Source organism: Rhinoderma darwinii, chromosome 12, assembly GCF_050947455.1.
Source record: "Rhinoderma darwinii isolate aRhiDar2 chromosome 12, aRhiDar2.hap1, whole genome shotgun sequence".
Taxonomy (NCBI): domain Eukaryota; kingdom Metazoa; phylum Chordata; class Amphibia; order Anura; family Rhinodermatidae; genus Rhinoderma; species Rhinoderma darwinii.
The window spans coordinates 71,155,677-71,172,340 of NC_134698.1; the positions used below are offsets into that span (position 1 = coordinate 71,155,677).

General features: G+C 45.9%; 1 protein-coding gene across 9 annotated transcripts in view; it reads right to left on the minus strand.

Annotated features, from left to right (window-relative positions):
* The window catches only part of KLC1 (kinesin light chain 1), a 62,485-nt gene extending 46,506 nt beyond the window's left edge, over positions 1–15,979 (minus strand). For all 9 annotated transcript variants that reach the window (XM_075843888.1, XM_075843885.1, XM_075843887.1 and 6 more), the window contains exon 1: positions 15,783–15,979. The gene's annotated coding sequence lies outside the window, so the exon portion shown is untranslated. The remainder of the gene's footprint in view (positions 1–15,782) is intronic.
* Between the last annotated feature and the right edge of the window lie 685 nt (positions 15,980–16,664).

Genomic DNA, 16,664 nt, shown 5'->3' on the forward strand with positions numbered 1-16,664 from the left:
GACATAGTAGGGTGTAGACCACTAAGAATTACGGGATCACTATGCAAGGCCTGCCGAAAATATGTTACGTCCTCAATATGCATATAAAATCTAAAACAAACCCCGACACCGAGGGCCGTCAATCACATTATTGATATCATAATCTAGAAATCAAATCTAGCAACAAGTCGTGGACCCCTCTTGTGTATGAGCAGGTTTTCAGCCTCTGGATTTAAAAAAAAAAAAAAAAAAAAAAGTTTCCATTCTCTTACAGCAAACAGAGATTTTTGAAAATGGTGAGGAATTAAAAACAAAAGTATATTAGATAGTTGTACGTCTTAATATACAGGGTTTGTCCAGAACGTGGTTTTTTTTTCCCCCTCCAGAAACAGCGCCACTTTTGTTAATCGATTGTTACTGGTATTGCAGCTCAGGTCTCTTGAATGGGAACGATCTGCAATACAAGACAGAGCCAATGACTAAGAGTGGAGCCGTTACTGAAAAATACAGATCCTTTTTCTAATCCTGGGCATTTTTGAAGTCCTATAGATAAGCCTATGGAAAAAAAAAAACGCCTAAAATTGCCATAACCAGAGCATGCTGCGTTTGGGGGAAAAAAGGCCACGGACCACAAACCAAAACGCAGTTGTACGTAGTGCATTTTATATTTTACTATAGACTTTAGGCTGGGTTCACACACCCTATTTACGGACGTAATTCGGGCGTTTTAGCCCCGAATTACGTCCGAAAATACGGCTCCAAAGCGTCGGCACACATCTGCCCATTCATTTGAATGGGTTTTACGATGTTCTGTGCCGATGGTCATTTTTTTTTACGCGCCGCTGTCAAAAGACAGCGCGTAAAAAAGACGCCCGCGTCAAAGTAGTACCTGTCACTTCTTGAGACGTAATTGGAGCAGTTTTCCCTTGACTCCATGGAAAAACAGCTCCAATTACGTCCGTAATGGACGCAGGGAAAAGCGCCTGCACTTGCAATTACGTCTGAAATTACGGAGCGGTTTTCTCCTGACAACAGCTCTGTCATTTCAGCCGTAATGGAGGCTGCCGTGTGAAGATACCCTCAATGTAACATCCGGCTGCACTTAAAAAATAAAAAAAAATAACCCGCTTCGCATGACAATAATTTACCACAATGACTAGATTTGATCATGAAGTAAATGGGATTTTAAATTCGAGTACACAATGCGGTCAGGACACGCCGCAGCGGATCAGTAACAAATCCGATCAGATTGAATAAAGGGCCTTTAACACTGAAAATTGGCCAGTGTACCGAGCGCCGATCAACGAGACATTGTTGATCGGCGCTCGCTTCCTCCTGTCACATGGAGCTATGGATGGGGACCAGGGTCGTTATTCTGATCGCTCGCCCCCATACATTATTATCATGTCGGCAGCGCGGCTCCCTGTTTACACACCAAGACGTGCTGCCGACAACGATATTTTACTTTTATAAAACGATCCGACCAGCAGATGATCAAGTGTTTGCTCGTTCATCTGCTAATCGTTCCCCCGTTTACATGGGGAAATGATCGGCAACGAGCATTCTATGAACACTGGTCAGCAAGATAATCGCCCAGTGTAAGAGGGCCTTAACCCTTCAAGGAAAGAATATCCTAGAACAGTTTCCTTCAGGCCTAAAGCACACAACTGTGGTGATTTTGCTGTCTGCAAAACCAGGGATACGTTATCTGTATTTGCGGTCCATTTGTCTGCAAAAAAACATACCGTAGTGTATCCGTATTCAAGGATCCGCAAGAATGGACGTCACCAGTTTGTCCCAACCCCCTAAGAAGGTCACATGATCCGCAAATACAGACAGTAAAATGACACGTTCGAGTTTTGGTGAAAAAAAAAAACCTGTTTACACGGCGGTTGTGAAAATAACCGTAAACTGTAAATCAGACGTATAAATCTCTATCGTGAGGCAGATTTGCCACTCATGACTTCGGAAAGCAGAATGATAAAACTTCTAAGAGATAAAGCTGCAGACATATTTACATCCTACCCAGCCGTCCTACAAAACGATATCAGAAAAAACAGAATGGAATTTTTATACAAGAGAAGAGGTCGAGTCAAGGACTTCGATTTACCTCTGTCGTCACAGGTTAGGAGGGGGGGGGGGGGATGGTCTGCGGGAACCAAGATTTCCTTACTGCAAATCAGGGGCGAACCACGAGGTTCAAGCGAAAGCGAAAAGATGACTAAAAACGACCCAATAATACAGGAGACGCCACAATAAAACGCCATAGAACATCAGGAATGGAAACAATCCTGCAGCAGAAAATATCACAGGGGAAGACGACGTTCTGTTTTCTTATGACCTTCAAATCATCTTCTAATAAAACCCAATTAAAAAAAAAAAATTAAAAAAAAATTTTCGGAGGAGGGGCAGGATTGGATGGAGTGATACATACAGAACACATGCTTCACGCACATTATCGGATTACCCGAGGATTTTAAAGGACTAGCGATACGGCATACACCTCAGAGGATATCCCATTCTCTAGTCGGAGCATCCTCGTGATGAGGGAGGAAGTGAAAATGGTTGATGAAAGTAATTTTCGTTTTAGATCTCAGGACACTAGGGAGACAAAAAGCAGCTCCAGACGCCGTGGTGCCGAGACAGATCTTCACGGGCAGGACTTGAAATGATCAGCTAGATCCACATGTGAGGACGAGTGATTGTACTCCTCATAAGACAACCCCTTAAATCACTCTATAATGATTCTCATGGTTTTCAAGATCTCTGCTTGTTGTCACTGAATGTAACGCCCATATAAGCGCTCGGCTTATTACAATAGTAAGCTCTGATAGGTGCACAATTCGTTATAGTCAGAGTTTCATCTTTTGGAAGTAAACAGTGTTTCCATTCAATGACTACAAGCAGAGATCTTAAAGACATATGCCATAACAATCAATGACAGGAATATCGTTATTAACATTCTGATCAGTGGGAGTTCGACAACTGGTACCCCTGCCGATCTGGAGAACAAAGGGTCCAATGTCACCCGGACACCCGCTGTGCAGGGAATTGCAACACTGCTCCATTCAAGTGCTGCGGCCCCTTTGTTCTAAGGATAGATGGGGGGTGTCCAAGATAGTGGATCCCCACTAATGTGTAATTGATGGCATAGCCTAGTAATATTCCATGATTTACTATAAAAAGGAAAACCGCCTTTAAAAAAATGTGTTATATAAATACATTGCTAAATTTTCGTTATTTAACGTATAAGCTTTACTGGAATACGCCTTTAAGGTGGATTCCTGCGCAGCGTGTTCAGGGAAAAACACCACATTTTAGTGGCGTTTTTCCCCGGATTTTATGCAGCAAAAAACGTATCCATGTCAGTTTAGTTTTTTTATGGCGTTTTTCAGAATATATCACGTCTTGCTAAAAAGACCCTTTGTATCACTTTTTCTGCCAAGAGAAAAACCGCAGAAAAAAAAATAAAATATCACGCCATGAAAACCACATGTACCATGTTCCAAAAAAACCTTAGTTTTTTTGTAATGCTTTTTTTGGGGGGGTAAAAAAAAAAAAACACAAAGTGTATGTGTGAAGAAAGTCTTAAGCGGTCCATATACTTAAGATAGTTGCCAGGCAAGAAAACTGATGTGACTGCCAGTCTCTGATCCCCATGCTAACATGTACGTGTACGTCGGCCACACATGAATAATCATCCCTATGACGAGGCCGGAGGCACAAAGCTTCTCATTCCTCAGTGGATTCCCTCTACGGAGCAGATGAGTCCCAAACTAGCCTTGTCCAGAAAATGGCGCTCCCTCGTATTCAGCTGACGCATCCACTTTACGCACAGAGATAACGTAGATATCATAACACCCTATAGACAATATATACAGATATGTATGACTGTTGTGCGTATATACTATGTGTCTATGGTGCGGGATGTGATCATTACATCAGTTTATGTTATTTTGTCATATACTGAAGAACAAAGTAAAAAAAAGTGTTTGTTTGTTAAGGATTTAAAGGTGTTTCATACAGGGAGGATACATGTATGAGAGGAGTATATGAAGCTGGTAAATATGAGTCAATGGATTGCCAGCCCACACAAACATGAGCTCATGTCCTCCGAGACTCCAGTACATAGCAGAGGACATGGCGTTACGTGGCCAGAGATGCTGGACAAAAACAGCGATCATTTCATAGTACTTTATGGAAAGTGTGACCCGGGCCTTGTATAGCCAGTCACGTACATAACAAAACTATCCAAACTGCCAGACCAGACTCCGCACGTCCGGACGTGATCCCACATCCCCACACCACCGATCGCGGCGATCCCCTACACCACCGGGGGGGGGGGGGGACACACACACACCCTCATACACATTAGGTGGTCGCCAATCCGACCAACATACATCTAATGTGTATGGACACCTTGCTCCTACTCAGAACAAGATTATGGGCTCGTGCAAATGGCCATATTAAGGATTCAGATTTGTAGCATGGCGCCCTTAGGCCGGATTCACACAAGCATGTTCGGTCCGTGATATCCGGACCGTACGCTTCCCGGACCGAACACACTTCAGGAAGCCGGACTCCTAGAATCATAGCCATCTATGACGCTAGGAGTCCCTGCCTCGCTGCGGGAAAACTGTCCCGTACTGAAGACATGATTACAGTACGGGACAGTTTTCCGGCAGGGACTCCTAGTTTCATAGACAACTATGATGCTAGGAGCCCGGCTCCGTGTGAATCCGGCCTTAGATTGCTGTGAGGACACACTGTATGTGCGCTCAGATTTTACATGTAGACAGTGTTCAATATTAATAAGAGATCCATAGGAAAATTTAAAAAATATACATATCACTGAGTAGGTCGCTGTATTATACATTGCTTCTAGGGAAGTTTATAGTATAGAATATAGTGGCACACTGAGCGCCTACTGGTCAGTTATACCGTACAGAGCTTGGTCATGTGCATAAGGCATAACTGTTAGGCCCTGTTCACACAGAGTTTTTTTTGGCCTTTTCACGCGGAAAACATGCCAAAAAACGGCCGAAAATGCCTCCCGTTGATTTCAATGGGAGGCGGAGGAGTTTTTTTTTCCCCGCAAGCAGAAAAAAAACACTTGCAGGAGAAGAAGCGTCATGCCCTTTCTTCTGCCTCAAAATTCCTGAAGGAACTTTCTGCCTGCAAAGACCTTAGGCTTATTCACACAAGTGTGTTTCTCGTCAACGTGCTGTCTGTTTTAACAACGGACAGCACAGTGTCCCATGGAAAAACAACTCACTGCATGTCCTAGTTCGGTCCGTTTCTGCAGACCAGACTCGGCTATTAAAAGTCTATGGGTGTGTGAAAGAAAAACGGACGAGAAAGAAACGCAGAAAAAAAAAAAAAAAAAGAAAAAAGCAAAACAGTAAGTGATCGCAGAGGGGAAGCACCGAGGATACACTTGCATGAAAAGAACGGACAAATCGTGTGAATAGGACCTTAGGTCTCATGCACCCGGCTGTATTATGGCTCCGGAACAAAACTGAGATGTACAAAGAAACAGAGGTGCACGGAGTCTGTACTTCGTATACCCCCAATATCCCATGGAGGTATACAAAGGATTTTTTTCAGTCGGATTCCGTGCGAACATAAATGGTGGCAGGCTCCATTGGATGCAATATTAGAGTGGTGCTTTTAGGGGTGAATATCTCCCACATACGGCACCGGACGGAGAACGGTATGGATTCCCTGCAGATCCGCAGAAAAAAAAAAAAAGCATATAAAAACATACCCTATATCTTTCCGCACCGAGTACAAATGTAGATTGATACGCCATGTAAGCGACAATCTCTGATGGTTATACAAATGTATTTTTCAAAATCAAGATGCAAAAAAAATGAAAAAATAAAAATGCACGGGTTACACACACAGGGGGTACTTTTTTTTTTTTTATTACTAGCCGTTCTTTCAGCCAGATGTTGCCGATCTCCACAGACCTGATTATCTTGTAAGCTTACATATGGTATTTCGTGAGCGTCTCCCATCGTTCCCGTCAGTAGGTATTTTCAGGGTGTGACACCCGTCTAGCTTGAAAGAGCTGTACATTTTCTTACTGCGCCGTTCAAGAAAAGACACAAAAAACAGACAGCTCGTTTAATGCAGCCATTATGTATCTCAGGGGGATTCGACATTCATGCAGCTTCTTTGTTGCCAGGACAGGTTTCCAGTAGACACAGCTGATCTCTCTTTTCAGTATGCAGCAGAGTTACATCAGTCGGGTAGAAATGAATAAATCCACAGCAGAGCCTTAGGCTTTGTTCACATTTGCATTAGAGGCTCCCTTTGGATCCTCCGTCGCAAATCCTGTCGAAGAGACTGACAACCTGACGGACCCTATTATAAGACAATCGAGTCTGTGGGGCACCGGCGGTATCTGTTGGATGACGGGTCCAGCATTGCGTTGCTAGGAGCAAACCTAATCTATGTTTAGTATATATATATATATATATATATATATATATATATATATATATATATGACCCTACCTCCACTGCGGTACATGCATACACAAACCTACCTCTCCAGAAGCTTTTTATCTTCTTGCAGCCCCCCCTTTAGTGTATTCTACAAGTTGTGTGAGCTCCAGTTGCCTAGCAACAACTTCATTTCCTGTCTGGGTGACCACCATTTGAAGACATGTAACCAAGTGACGGGTGAAGTGGTCACAGAAAATGTTCCCTGCCCCTCAGAGCTACACAGGTAACAAGAAGCTAGTGCATGATGTGAAAATAGCACCCTCTCCCAAATCTTGAAGTCTGAGGCACATGGAGGTACATTAGTGCCTCAGACTGATTTTGGTAAAGTAAGGCTGTACAGAGCAGTAGCTGCCATGACTGCGAACTGTGCCGACACTTACTATGAGCAATGCAATTGTCTTTCAGACAGGAGCAGGTTTGTAAAAGACTAGAATACAGTAGCCAATTTATTTCCAGGCACAGTGCCACCGTGGTCTATAGGCGGTGTCTGGTATTGCAGCCGGGTCACAACTCCAACAGTCTGGAAAAAAAGCGTTGCCTTCCTCCTAATCTCAACAGCCCCTTCATAATACTGGTGTCACTGGTTAAAAATAGAGGAAATTGATAACGGGTGACAACACTAGATCTCCTCGCTCTAAGGACGACAACGCTGAATATCCAGAGTCAGGGACATCATGCTTTTCCATAAGCTGAAATACCAAATACTATAAAAACCTTATGCAAGATCTACCCGAAAACCCCCCCTGCAGCAACATCAAGCGCTTTAAAATGCAAAATCAGGCAGAAGAAAGGGTTAAAGAGCAATTATGTCAAACAACCCAGAAAACGTGATTTAATAATCCGATCGTCACAGCAGCCTAAGAAAAGACCAGCGCCATTTCAGCATTGAATCCGTAGATCCGTATGCCCTAAAAGCCCCGGCACTGCTTGAATAACAATCTGGGCATGACAAGACTATGATTCCGCTCACTCGGACCCCGGCACATCACACATTTCATCCAGTGCGGGTCTCTGTTGCCAGGCTCTTTGTTGGAGGCAGCAGCAGGGTGACGGTGCCCGGATGCATCACTGGCAGGGTGTGTCGAGAATAGCCCAGAATAAGGACCGTGCCCTGTCTCATTAATACGCCTCAGCAGATCGTCATACAACCTTGCTACAGAAAACGCGGTTGCCATGCTGACATGAAAAGCTTTTATTAGCAGCACATGCCCTCTGCAGTACCAAACAAAGCAGCCTCAATATGCCTACACATGCCACACATAATACAATGCCCGGGAACTAGACACTAAATATACCATACTATACCCAACCCTACTGCATTCTGTCACACTCCTACCTACCCTGTTACAATAAACAAGGGGTCAGCAACCTAAAACACTCCGAAACTAGAACTCCCAGCAGGACAGCCTTTGGCTGGAATAATAAAGTCTTTGGCTGTGCGGGCATGCTGGGAGTTATAGTTTCACAACAGCTCGATCTCCGACGGTTACTGACCCCTGCAATATACCATACCCTATAACACTTTAGCCGACCCCATCCCATCTTTCCCTCCCACACACTACCCTATACAATACCTTACCCTACTACAACCACCTCCATCCTACCACAATATACACTACCGTATAACATGGCACACTACTTTACCACAATATAACACACACACAGTAACCTTCCCTAGAGCAATAAACCGTAGTCACCCTATCGTGCAACGTTTTACCCTTCCCTCACACAACACATCTTACCCTGTAACGTTATACCCAACCATCCTTATTATACTATATCCTGCCCCATAACATTGTACCCTACTTACCCTCCCACACTGCACCCTATTCTACTACACACTGCCACCCTGTACCCGGGCCAAACCCACTATAGCCTGACGAAAACACAAACATAGTGGTAAAGGGGGCTCCATATAAAAAAAATTAAACAGGGCCCCCTTTCTGACTGCGGTTGATGTTACCACACGAATAACCACCTAACAGGAGGACTTGATTACCACCCCCCCAAATCTCTTTGCCAAGATCCTTGGATTGCTTCCCCACACTTCAAGTGTTGCAATGAACTTAAGAAGGTCCGCGCTCTCCGGGGGCCCCATAACGGCCTCTAACATTATTGACCCCGGCACGGTACACCCCACCATCCTGTACCCCATTTATTATACGATACAAGGTGTCGGTGCAGATGCAAAAAAAAGTAATGTCTTCACCACATCGTCCAACCATTTAAGAATTATGTATTTTAATGAAAAAGCAAGAAAATGTTTTTACGTTACCCCGCGGCTCATTATTAATCTGCGTTGTATACTCTGCAGATTCCCGGCACAGCTTTATAATATTCCAGATCGTTCCTCTGGGCTGCATGGGGAGAGGTGAGGGGAGTGATGCCTGGCACCGCCGCCTGGGCACAATTTAAACGCAAGCATTGAACCGGCGATGGGAGAGATGAGTGACGCAGCTCCGCTCCCCCCAGAGGGGAATAATCAGACAGAAATAACAGCGCTCTGATAAAAACACCATAATAATTGCCCGATGTCAGGGGAGTAAATACAAGGGGCAGATTCTCAATAATGCAGTATATCCTCGGGTGACTCAATAGGTGTATATATATGCTAAAATGACTCACCCGGGTCCTGATCCACCTGTTCTCATGCGTGATGATCACAAGCAACTGATCTGAGTCAGAAACAGACTGACAATCCCTGCAATGTCCTGTGATCCTGGAGAGCAGCGATCTGCAACCTCTGCCACAGCTTGTCAGGGCATGCTGGGAGTTGTAGTCTCACAGGTTACAGAAAACTGATCTATAGTGGGTTAATATACATACAGTCAATCTCTTTCATCTGTGAACAGGTAAAACGACTCAACCGATTTAAAGAGATGCCTACGGGTAAAAACACACATGTAGCGGCCCCGTCCGGCTGAGAAGCGTCCAGGAGGCTGCAAAATACAGAGCCGCCATGCGGTTTTACTGCAAATGCTACATGCAAGCGTCCGTGCATTTCTACCCCAAGGCCGGATTCACACGAGCGTGTGCGTTTCGTGCGCGCAAGAGGTACTTAACAGCTCTATGTGTCGGCCCCGTATGATGCGCAACTCCGTAATTTTCGCGCAGCCGCCATCATTATGACACTCCGTTTGGATGTTTGTAAACAGAAAAGCACGTGGTGCTTTTCTGTTTTCATTCAATGGGTGCGTGATGCGCGAAATACGCACAAAGAACGGACATGTCGTGAGTTTTTCGCAGCGGACTCACGCAACTGTCTGCACGGCCCCATAGACTAACATAGGTCCGTGCGACACGCGTGAAAATCGCGCACGTTGCACGGACGCATATCCCGTTCGTCTGAATAAGCCCTAAAGGTCAGTTCACATGGCGGATTTTGCTTGGCGGATCCCGCAGCGGAGTTATTCCTGCCGTCAGCACGAAAATTCCTCCTCCCAGTCTCTTCAACGCTTTTCCCGCTAGCTGGAAAAAAAATAAAAATCAGCTAGCGGGAAACAGAAGCGTCTGGCTGCCATTGAAATAAAAAAAAAAAGTCAGAATCCACCGCAAAAATTACGCTGTGTGGACTGACCCTTAGGCTACATTCACACGAACGTGGCCAACCTCGGAAGTGAAAGACTGGCGTTTTCCACGTCTGACGTGCACCCGTGCGGGACGAGTTATCACGCATCACCCATAGACTAGCGAGTCCATGGAGGGATGCGTGAAGCGCAAAAAAGAAGATCTGACCTGTACTATTTTTTCACGGACCCTTCACACACTCCGTTGACACAAAGGTCGTGTGAACGGCCACATTGAAATAGATGAAGTCCGTGTGACGGCCGTTGTTTTAATGGTGGTCACACGGACGTGATACGCGCTCGCCTGAATAAGCCCTTATACTATTCACATGCATCACTAGCATTATAGTCCAAAGTCAGGATGAATTTCAGTTTTCCCCTTACATAATATAGACTCTTAAAAAGTTCCCTCCATGGAAAAATAAATACTGCTAGACCAGCAAATACTTCTCAGGGCTGGACAAATCCCTGGGATCTTTTTCTGGCACCAACGTTTTTGGGTTTCTCGCTGCTGGCGCCAAAAAAAAAAAGGAAAATTGGATTTTGAAGAATCTTACAAAGTTCAAAAGTCTGCAACACCTGGTCTATTCGTGGAATAATTAAATTTCTGTTAAATTAAAACAAGAAGCTCCTATAGACGGAGGTTACAAATGTAACAATATTCACTAATTGTAGGTTTTATATGTATAATATTTATCTTTCAACCTAAAGTGATACAGTCATTAACATCTAGTGTGGTAGATGTGGCGTCAGAAAGGGACGTCCAGCTCCGGAGACAAACGGACACCAAAACGTTAGGGACTGTTCACATCAGCGTCGGGTTCTGTTTGGGGTTGTCGGCCGCCAATTCCGCCAGAGGAAGAGATGAACTGAAAGCCGAACAGAAACTATAGCTTCAGTTTGAATCAATGGTAATGCTTCCATTCAAGTTGGTTTCCGCTCCGTAAAGTTTCAGGTTTTTTTACGGAAAAAGCATAGTCGACTACGTTATTGTTTCCATTAAAAAAAACGGAAACTTCACAAAACAGAAACCAACTGAAATATTACCACTAAATCAATGGTAATGCACACGGAAGCTATAGTTTCTGTTCATCTCTTCCTTTGACGGCATGGGTCACCGGAAACCCCAAACTGAACCAGACGGTGATGTGAACCGGCCCTTAGTGCCAGTATCACTTTATATTCATGCATGTGGCACCCTACTATCTGAGAGGGATCCATAGAGCCTCCAGGTTCAGGAATAGAATGCCAGAACTGTAACTACTGTGACACTCCATGGGCAGAGCAATAGATGAGAGGGACCGTAGAAGGATGTAATTCTATATAACATTAGCCCCATCCCCGCTCTGCATGAAATTTACCAAAAATGGCCCTTATAATGCAAAATATAACACCAGCTGTTTTTGGGGAACCAGTTTTGGGGGGCAAGCGGTGCAAAAATTGGCAGTTTTGGCAAGTAACGACTTACTATGGAAAACGGAGTCAGACTCTACATTTGCCTATATTGTCACCCACTATCTGTTTTCTACACAAGGGACGCAATCTGAAAATCCTCACCTTCTCTCGATATAGGTGTGGGTCCCTGCAGCTATCGGACATTTATGGCCTATCCTGTGGATAATATGCAAGAAATATATAAATTGGGAATGCCCCTTTAAAGTGGAAAATACATTACTAGCGGGTAGTGTATTGGAAGGCAATGGAGTGACTCGCTATAGAGTGGTCTCCTACTGTGAGCAACCCTTTAAGGTCTTGTTCACCCGCCTCAGATTTGGAATGTAAACCAGGATTGGAACCTAAACGGAAGAAATATATAAAAGAAGAAGGCCTTATAGGTCTGCTCTCCTGGATTCAATCCTGGTTTTGGCTTAAAAAAAAAAATCCATGCAGAATCTACAGCAAATCTGCACGGTGTGAACAAGTCCTTACTCACATAGCCCGCCATAGGCATTAGTGACAGCAATTTCCCGTTTACTGCACTCACTCAATATAATGACATTGAACAGATCACTTGGACTATATCCAGTCACCATCCTCATCAGGGGGTCCGGCTCCTTCCACTCAATGAGCAGATACTTTGTGGGGTCAAAACCCTTCAGAAACAAAAGACTTCACCACGCAAATAGTGGAGCTTGTTACCAACCTGCCAAGTACTCCACACTTTACATAACAGCCAATTCACAAATATCCAGAACTGTCCTTATAAGATTATGTAAGTGTGGGGGATATAATCTGTAGTGTGGTAATATATCTCCTATACAAGAAAACCCACCGTCACTTTCCTACAGTAAATCGAGGACACACAAGACGACGCTTCCTACCAAGCAATGAGAGAGGAGCATATTCTGGTCCATAATCACACCTACAGAAACAAACCTAGGACAGTGCCCCCATGACAACACCCACATCCCCTAATGAAGAACCTAGGACAGCTCCCCCATGACAACAGCCACATCCCCCAATGAAGAACCTGGGACAGCTCCCCCATGACAACAGCCACATCCCCCAATGAAGAACCTAGGACAGCGCCCCCATGACAACAGCCACATCCCCCAATGAAGAACCTAGGACAGCGCCCCCATGACAACAGCCACATCCCCCAATGAAGAACCTAGGACAGCGCCCCCATGACAACAGCCACATCCCCCAATGAAGAACCTAGGACAGCGCCCCCATGACAACAGCCACATCCCCCAATGAAGAACCTAGGACAGCGCCCCCATGACAACAGCCACATCCCCCAATGAAGAACCTAGGACAGCGCCCCCATGACAACAGCCACATCCCCCAATGAAGAACCTAGGACAGCTCCCCCATGACAACACCCACATCCCCCAATGAAGAACCTAGGACAGCTCCCCCATGACAACACCCACATCCCCCAATGAAGAACCTAGGACAGCTCCCCCATGACAACACCCACATCCCCCAATGAAGAACCTAGGACAGCTCCCCCATGACAACACCCACATCCCCCAATGAAGAACCTAGGACAGCTCCCCCATGACAACACCCACATCCCCCAATGAAGAACCTAGGACAGCTCCCCCATGACAACACCCACATCCCCCAATGAAGAACCTAGGACAGCTCCCCCATGACAACACCCACATCCCCCAATGAAGAACCTAGGACAGCTCCCCCATGACAACACCCACATCCCCCAATGAAGAACCTAGGACAGCTCCCCCATGACAACACCCACATCCCCCAATGAAGAACCTAGGACAGCTCCCCCATGACAACACCCACATCCCCCAATGAAGAACCTAGGACAGCTCCCCCATGACAACCCCCACATCCCCCAATGAAGAACCTAGGACAGCTCCCCCATGACAACACACCTTTTCAAGTCATAAAACACCCTCCTTCACACGATCCTCCAACAGAGCATAAAGATTTATCTACCCAAGTATCATAATGCAAGACGATCTCCGTCACACTCCACCCTGCGCCGCTCAGAGAACCAGTTCATTGCTCCCCACCCATGATACAAAGTATCCATAAGAATATCGTCTGTCAGGCCTCCCGCAAGGAACAATGAAATATCTGCCTACAAAGTATCCAAGAAACGTTTCTCCTCCATCCATCAAACATCAACCCCAGGACAAGGCATCCTACCCCCCGCCCCCCTCAAAAGACCAAAACCCATGTGTACCTGCACGTCAGCCTCCGTCCCCAGAAATCATTGTAACTATCTGACCTATACCAATATAATCTACAGCATCAAGAACTTAATGTACCACACACCTTCTTATAAACCATTCATGACAAACCAACCACTGTCCCTCAGAGGACCCCGTCACTGAACCCCACCCAAGAAAAGTATCCAGGACATGCGTCCTAGAACACGATCCCCTCCATAGGCGAGCGATGCTGAACCTTCTTCCCAGAACACGCATCTTCTTACAGCCGGCATCCTGCATAGTCCGTAATTAATACTCCAACCATACAAATACATAGTCTCCATGACATTGTCACCACCAGGAGTAAATCCATGCTCTTCACCCATGGTAACGCAGCCGGACATCTTACATTATCTAACACATAGAAACATACAGCCGGCCCCAGATTAGTAGAAGCCTCATGACAATGCAGCCTCCATCCTTCACAGCGGACCACCACCTTAACACCTGGTGCCAGGACTGTCTGGTAAATCACTACAACAGCCTCAAGATCACAATGCAACCTCCGCCGTAAGGCAATCTACACTGCCCCCCCCCCCACCCAGCACAAGGTATGACACGTGTCCGATGACAATAGCCCCTCCATAGACAAGCCATGCCATGCTTTCCACCCAGCACAATGTAACACGCATCCTCCTAGAGAGTGAAGCTCTGACATGGGAATTGCAAAAAAGTATATGATACAACGTTTAGATCACTCACATGGGAGATTTGTGGGTTATTGTTGTGGGGGCTCATGACCAGGGACATAGAAAAAGCATCTCCAGGAAGTGCGACTGACAGATTTCCAACAGCAATGATCGCTTTGTGACCACAGACAGAAAGATTAGGTGTAGGAGCTGAATTATCGACATGACTATAACAATGCAGCCTCCATCCACTAAACAGGTCACCCCCATAACAATGCAGCCTCATCCCTTATATAGGACAGCACCAGAACAACCCCATAACAATGCAGCCTCCATCCATTACACAGGTCACCCCCATATCAATACTGCCCCATCCTTTACATAGTACTGGACCAGGTAACCCCCACAATAATGAAACCTCCATCCTTTACATGACAGGAGCAGGACACCCCATATTAATCCAGTAATTACGTAGGACTAGACCAGGACAACCCCCACATTAATGCAGCCTCATCCTTTACATAGGACAGGACTAGGTCAAACCCCATATTAATGCAGCATCCATCCCTTACATAGCACAAGACCAGGTCACCCCCATATTAAAGCAGCCTCGTCCTTTACATAGCACAGGACCAGGTCACCCCCACATTAATGCAGCCTCGTCCTTTACATAGCACAGGACCAGGTCACCCCCACATTAATGCAGCCTCGTCCTTTACATAGCACAGGACCAGGTCACCCCCACATTAATGCAGCCTCGTCCTTTACATAGCACAGGACCAGGTCATCCCCACATTAATGCAGCCTCATCCTTTACATAGCACAGGACCAGGTCATCCCCACATTAATGCAGCCTCATCCTTTACATAGCACAGGACCAGGTCATCCCCACATTAATGCAGCCTCATCCTTTACATAGCACAGGACCAGGTCACCCCCACATTAATGCAGCCTCGTCCTTTACATAGCACAGGACCAGGTCACCCCCACATTAATGCAGCCTCGTCCTTTACATAGCACAGGACCAGGTCACCCCCACATTAATGCAGCCTCATCCTTTACCTAGGGCAGGTCAATCCCTCCCTGACAATGCAGCCTCCATCCTATACAGATAATAGGCCGAGAGCCTCTCATAACGCAGCCTCCATCTTTTACATAGGACAGGTCATCCCATCAATGACAATGCAGTGCAGCGACTCCTGTCACATCATGGCCCCCTCCTTTCCTAGACCAGAGCAGCCATACAGCATGGAGCCCATGTGCACCCCCAGCCTCATTCTATACATTATACAAGCCCCTGCACCATCCGTCACAATACACAGCGCATCCTCCCAGTTCCCCCTCGTCACGGCACTGCCCCCTGCTGGCCGTCGTGTGTATACACAGTCGTATTCAGTAGCCCCCTCATACCGTTCAGCGGTCAGTGTCAGCGCTCTTCAATGGTGACAGATGAGGTATCCGGGGGTTTACCGGGGAAGCCGCGTCTTCCTATCACAGGCCCGGGCCCAGGCCTCTCCTAGCTGACAACCGAAGTACCGGAGCGCATCCTCCTCCTGCAGCTGCTTAGCCAGTATCCGCCTCTGTCTGCTCCCCAATGAAAATGGCGTTTTCTCCTCCCCGCCCACAATGCACCGCGGCGAGCCATGATGTAATGTGTCAGTTCTTAAAGTGACAGCGCATAGGGGCGAGGCTGTCGCCGTCACATTTTGCAGATAGGGATTAGTATGTGATAGGGATTAGTATGTGATGGGGATTAGTGTGTCCTGGTTTTTGCAACTGAATAATAAATGTTGTTCCTAGAAATCATTATGGAAATGTGACATCATATAATGGTAGATAACACGAAGATTTATGATTATGGGAGCAATAGATGCAGGGTGCAATGTGTAATAATTATTGTAACGTTCGTCCTCAAAAGGGTCTGATATGGCTTCCAGACACATAACAGCAAGAAGCCCGGGGGTGCAGAGGAAAAGTGAAGCAATTGCCCATAGCAACCAATCAGATTTATTTTTACATGTGCTAACGGACCTTTGAAAAATGAGAGCCGAACTCTGATTGGTTGCTATAGGCAACTGCTCCACTTTTTCTTTGTGCCAGTTTTGATAAAGAGGAAATAAATCTGCGATATGTCAGCACCGTTCTATGCCATAGGGCGTAACCAAAGCAGGTCAGGCGGCACTACAGATATACAAACTTGAAGGGCTTCTTGAGACTGCAGAGTTGTGGTCGTAACAATCAGCGCAGCCACATTCACTTTCATTACTGCGATTCACGCAGCACGACACAGCG